Consider the following 6,000-nt stretch of genomic DNA (forward strand, 5'->3'; position numbering starts at 1 on the left):
GCTCTGCGCCTGGTTTCTGATTCTTTCTTTTCCCCCACTTCTTTCTTTAAAAAAAATCACTTTGAAATCATCAGTAGTGAAAGTGATATTTTTATCAATCTACTTTCTATGTGAGCTCTTCAAATATGTATTCCCTTTAACTGATGTCAGTGAACTGTTGATTGTAACTGACAGAAAACAGTAGGGGGAAGGAGGTGTTCGTTGTAAGCAGCAGGGGGAAAGAAATTGACTCGATTATGTGCCTTAATCTGCTCTGCAGTGCACTTGAAAAGGAATGTGAACTGACAATAATTACCAAGTTCAGAATAAAAATCAATACCAGTGGACACTTGTGAATATATCGTGATTATAATATAATTCTCTGCAAATCAATATATATATATTGGAGGAGGTTGGAAAAATGAAAGGATATCGGAGGAAAAAGGAATTGGATTGTTAACAATCACCAGGGGGCCACACTTAAAAACGAAATGTAAAAAAGAAGAGGATTCCATCCCTAAGGGTCCAGGCAGGAAAACCATATGACTGACATTTGAATCTTAGGAGGACTACTAGCTTTTCAGCCCCTGCTGGGCATACTCCCAATCCCTCTGTTGTTATGAGGGCTATTATTCAGCAGCTACTATATTAAATTAGGGAGAACTGCTTGAAAGCCTTGAAGAAAAGCCCTGCACCATGTGGTAGACAGAATCATACATCTGTTCTGAGTATGCTCAGAGCTGTTTCCGTGAAAGCCAGATCTTCACATAACTTTTAGCATGTTTTGGTAAACAGAGAAGCAACAGGGAGTATTTCTTACTTTGAGAAACTTGTTTTGATTTGTTTTGTTTGTGACCTTGCTAGAGAGAGAGAGAGCAAGCAGGAGAGAGAGACCAAGCGAGCAAGCAGTTGTAAACACAGTGTGAGTCTCTCTCTATTTTTTATTTAACCTTTTTGCATTTATTTTTGTGAATTTGATTGGGAGGAGCAGGCTGTCCCTTAGCATGTGTAGGGCCCAGGGCAAAAGCATAGTTGGGGACCCCCCACATTTGCTCCTGGTCACCGTCTTGGTCTTGGCCGAGTCGTCGTAGGTGCGCAGGCTCGCTGTCCCCGGGGCAGCTACCGCTCGCTGACCGCAGCAGAAACAGCGGTGGCAGTGGCAGCTTCGGCATGGCAGGCGGGTGGGTGGGCAGGCGAGGGAGCCCCTGTCCCGGGCAAAGAGAAAGAGAGAGAAAGAACGCTGCGCCCTGCCTGGAGTGGCGAAGGCGAGCAGACAGGGAGGGAGGATCCACCTGGTGAGCAGATCGCCAAGCGCAGGGGGGGGCAAAGCGCAGGGCCCGGGGCAACTGCCCTGCTTCCTGGTGCCTAGGGGCAGCTCTGGCGCAGAGGAAAGGTGGGTGGCTTGTGTACATGTTGCAACAAACTGGGTTGTATTCAATGAAAGAAGCTACTGTAAGTTAGTCATGTTGGCTAACTTCAGTGGCTCTACTCTAAGTACAACTAACATAGAATACTATCCTCTGTATTTCCCTGCATTCACTCATTCAAAGCTGCAGCAACTGCTGGATGGGGAAGGGCAGGTTGATCTGAGCCACATGGAAATCCAGAGTATTTTCCAGACTATTTCCAGAGAAAGTGTGTAGATCTGCTTCCAACAACCCTTGCTTAAATTCAGAATAACTTGAATGTAGAATGGAGGAAAATGCTGCTGCTATTATTTGTTGCTTGCTTTTTTTTCTGAGTTTGCCAGTGAATTTATAAAATGAAAAGTCTGGGTTCTCTGCCTGTCTGGATATCACATGGACTGACTCCACATCTTTCCCCAAACCTGGAAGATACTGTCCCTAATCTCAGACATATGAGGCTGATTATGATTACTCTGGTGTGATGTACTCTGCACATGAACCAGGGACTATTACTTTACATTTTCAAGAATGAACTATGCATTACAGATAAGTTCTGGTTTTTTGCGGGGGGAGGAAAACTGCATGCAACTGGAAGGAGATGTTCCTCACATTTTCAAAGTTTCTCTGTTAGTTTTTTGGCAATGAATGCATAGATATAATCAATACACGAATTCAGAAATTTATGTCACATGGTATGGTTTAATTTCTAGATAAGAGGCACAGAGTTAATTTTGTCTGAAAATCATACTTGGGCCCTCTTACAGGCAAGGTTGTCCCCTGTCCATAGATGTGCAGAGAATAATGGATGTTTTTGGTGAGGTGAGAGTAGCACTCTACACATATGTAATTGCTTAAGATTCATGGTGAGGGAGATCAGTATTAATGCAAAAATAGCAGATCTTAAATATAAGCAGTCTACTACGCGTAACGTTATTTTATAAAAGAAAGGTATAAAATCAGCAATAGTTCTAACAGTTAAATAATTGTTAATAAAATAAAAATTATTCTATAATATTTAAAAATCCTGTTAGTTGACTCATTGGTTTTGCTATTGGGGCACAACATTGGAAAGTGAGAGCAGGTTTCTTGTTTGTTATTGGGCATTTAGGAGACATGCTGTCTCCTTACTATTTTACCTATAAATTAAAACACCAAAAAGTAAAAATAAAATAAAAGTTAAAGTAAAGTAAAAGTATATTTTGGCTTTCCATAGTCTCCCCCCCACCCATCCTCAGTAGGCTTAAGTTAACTCCTCATAGGAATCAATTCCCTATGCATTTGAACACAAGTAGGACACTGCATAGGTAAAACGTTCAATAATCAGGTTTGACTGAGGCTGTGTATGCACTAGGGTTGCCAGGTTCAAGGCCTGAGACCGATCCTGTATCTTTAGGAGAAGAGAAAGTCAGCCAAGTGCAGGTGTTCTTGCAACTCTGTCATGGGAAAAACCACAAGGTGGAATTCACCCTTCCCCCTGCACAACTTTTAAAGATACAGAAGACCTCTTGGAGGCTGGGACTGGCAACCTATAGATCACCCCTCACAGAACTACAGTTCCAAAAATCCTTAACAAACTACAGTTCCTAGGATGCTTTAGGGGAAGCCATGTGCTTTAAATGTTTTTGAAGTGTATGGCCTGGGTGTGTCTGCAGTAGCATTGCCAGATCTCCGGCAAATGGCCGGAAACTCCAGCTTCGCGCTTGCTCCCTTGACCTCTCGCCAGACTCGCCCCCGTGTCCCTGAATGTCCGGCTTTTCTGGACATTACTGGGGGGGGGAGCTAGCGGAAGTCTTCTGTTCCTGTGATTGGTGGACAAAAGACATGTGCCTCACACTGCGCTTCTGCGCAGCCTCACTCTTCCCTCATGCTCTGTGTTAGGCAGCACGAGGAAGGAGGTGAAGAGGCAGGGGGGTGGAGCGCCGGAGGAAAAAAATGGACGGTGGAGGAGAAGGCAGCAGCAGAATAGAGGTGAGTGACGATGGGGGGGTGTATGTGTGTGTGTGTGTTACCCCCGTTCTCTCCCCCTGCCTGCCCTCTCAAGTGGTTTAAAAGTTCAATCACTTACTCTCCCTGTCCACCCCACCCTCGTTCTCTCCCCTGCCTGCCCTCCCAAGTGATTTAAAAGTTCAATCGCTTACTCTCCCTGTCCCCCCAACCTCTTTCTCTCCACCGCCTGCCCTCCCAAGTGATTTAAAAGTTCAATCGCTTACTCTCCCTGTTCCCCCAACCTCTTTCGCTCCACCGCCTGCCCTCCCAAGTGATTTAAAAGTTCAATCGCTTACTCTCCCTGTCCACCCCACCCTCGTTCTCTCCCTTGCCTGCCCTCCCAAGTAGTTTAAAAGTTCAATTGCTTACTCTCCCTGTCCACCCCACCCTCGTTCTCTCCCTTGCCTGCCCTCCCAAGTGATTTAAAAGTTCAATCGCTTACTCTCCCTGTCCACCCCACCCTCGTTCTCTCCCCTGCCTGCCCTCCCAAGTGGTTTAAAAGTTCAATCGCTTACTCTCCCTGTCCCCCCAACCTCGTTCTCTCCCTTGCCTGCCCTCCCAAGTGGTTTAAAAGTTTAATCGCTTACTCTCCCTGTCCCCTCCACCCTCGTTCTCTCCCCCCACCTGCCCTCCCAAGTTAGGGTTGCCATAATCTCCTCTTAGCCGGGTTTTACGTGGATTATAGTTCTGCTACCCGGTGCCCGCTTAGCCCATTAGGTGTCCTGAATGTTTTGAGCAGGCGCTGAGCCGCAGAGAGGGAACTACTGTGCCTGCATACAGTTCCCCCCTCCCCAAGATCATGCCAGGGAAGGGAGAGGCAAGGATTGTAGACTCATAAGGTTACTAGACCTCCGGCTTTCCATGTCCCTGGATCTCTGGTTTTCTAGACTGGCCGCCCAGCCGCGCATCCTTGTTGGGATCAAGAAAGCCAGAGGGACGCAGCACTGGCGCACCAGACTGGCTGGCTGGCTGCCCACTTTCCTCCATTTCCCTTGGGCTGGAAAGGATCCCCCTCCCCTGCTGTCCTCAGTTACCTCAGGGGGGTCTGGAGTGCGAAAGGGAATTCCCCGTTTGGGGCGAAGCAGGATCCCTCGCCCTGCAGCAGAAACAGCAGCATCGATGATGCACCTGAGCTGGTGTTTTGCGTCCCTGATCTGTTGGGGAAAATACTTTTTCTTGTACCTCCTGCCCCTGTGATTCTGCCTGCACTGGGAGGTAAGGGGTGGGCTGGATTTTGGGCAGGGGTGGGCAGAGTCCCAGTCACATTCCATACCTTCTTACTGTCCCTATTTTTTTATCTATCCCTGGGTAAATCCATTGCTTCTGTTATGCCTTTTGGAAAGTTGCTGGGTGTGGATCTTTTTTTTTTTAAGTGTGTATTCCCATGCACTAGAGGTCTTCATATTTTAACTCCTCCCCTAGGTCTGTAGAAGTTTAATTTCTGAAGTATGTGAGTGTGTGTGTGTGGAAATGGGGAAATGTATCCATAAGTCTGCAGAACAGGATGGGAAGAGGGCCACTTCATTGGTGTTACTCAAGAGATAAGCAATTTTTGGCTCCCCACTGCCACCATCTCCTTGGAGCATTGCTAGGTACTTAAAAGACTCGGCACAAACTGGCCTCTGGACAAATGAATATGGTGGGTGTATTTTTTTTGAAAAAAAGTGGCTTTAAAAAAGGAAGAATGGATAGGAAATGAGGGGACCAGTGCAAGAGACCCAGGGCTTGCCTGAATACCCATACCTTGAACCATTTCCATTTCAGTTGGTCATAAGAAGAACTTGTAACTATCAACTAGTACTTGAGCTCGCTTATTTCCTTCTCCCTCCTAGTCTGTTCCCCTTTTCTGTCATATCTGTTTACTTAAATTATAAACCTGAGGGCAGGGACTTTGTTGATCAGTAAGCTTTTCTGGGAGCCTTTTGTGGCAGAAGAGCAGGGAAAACATGTTTAAATAAATCTTGACTAGTGCACACAGTGATGTATGTAAATGTGTGTGCATAGACACAAAACAGCAGTATACTGATTTTTCCTGTCATCCTCCATAATGTCTGACACCTCCTACTACAGAAGTCATTTCAGAATTGGCTATTGCAGAGTACTGCCATCTCTGTTGTCTTTTCAGCAGCTACTGAAGACCTTCCTCTTTCAATAAGCCTTTTAAGTAGAGGCATCTGTACTGGAATGAAGATGTTGTAAAATATTTTTTAAAAATATGTTTTTAATGTTTTATCACTTGATTGCTGTCATGGGTTCCTTCTAGCAGGAAGGGTGGGATATAAATTTAATAAATAAAATAATAAAATAATATTAATGAAGAGCAGGCAATGAAAGCAATGTGTAGTAAAGTGTAGCATTATGGGTCTCAGGTAGTAGTCCTTCATATGAAATTAATGGTGTGGATCTGCACTAGGTGTGATGTGCACTCATTGTTTTTTAAAAGTTCAATCGCTTACTCTCCCTGCCCCCCCCTTGTTCTGCCCTCCTGCTGGTTTAAAAGCTCAATTGCCCTGTCCCCCGTCTCATTAGGAAAAACAGAAACAGCGGGGGAGAGAGAGAGAGAGAGAGAGAGAGAGAGGTGACCTGCTTTAGGTAGCAGAATCAGTGGGATAGATGAAGGCAAGAATTA

The sequence above is a fragment of the Rhineura floridana genome, chromosome 10, assembly GCF_030035675.1.
Source record: "Rhineura floridana isolate rRhiFlo1 chromosome 10, rRhiFlo1.hap2, whole genome shotgun sequence".
In the NCBI taxonomy this organism is placed as follows: Eukaryota; Metazoa; Chordata; class Lepidosauria; order Squamata; family Rhineuridae; genus Rhineura; species Rhineura floridana.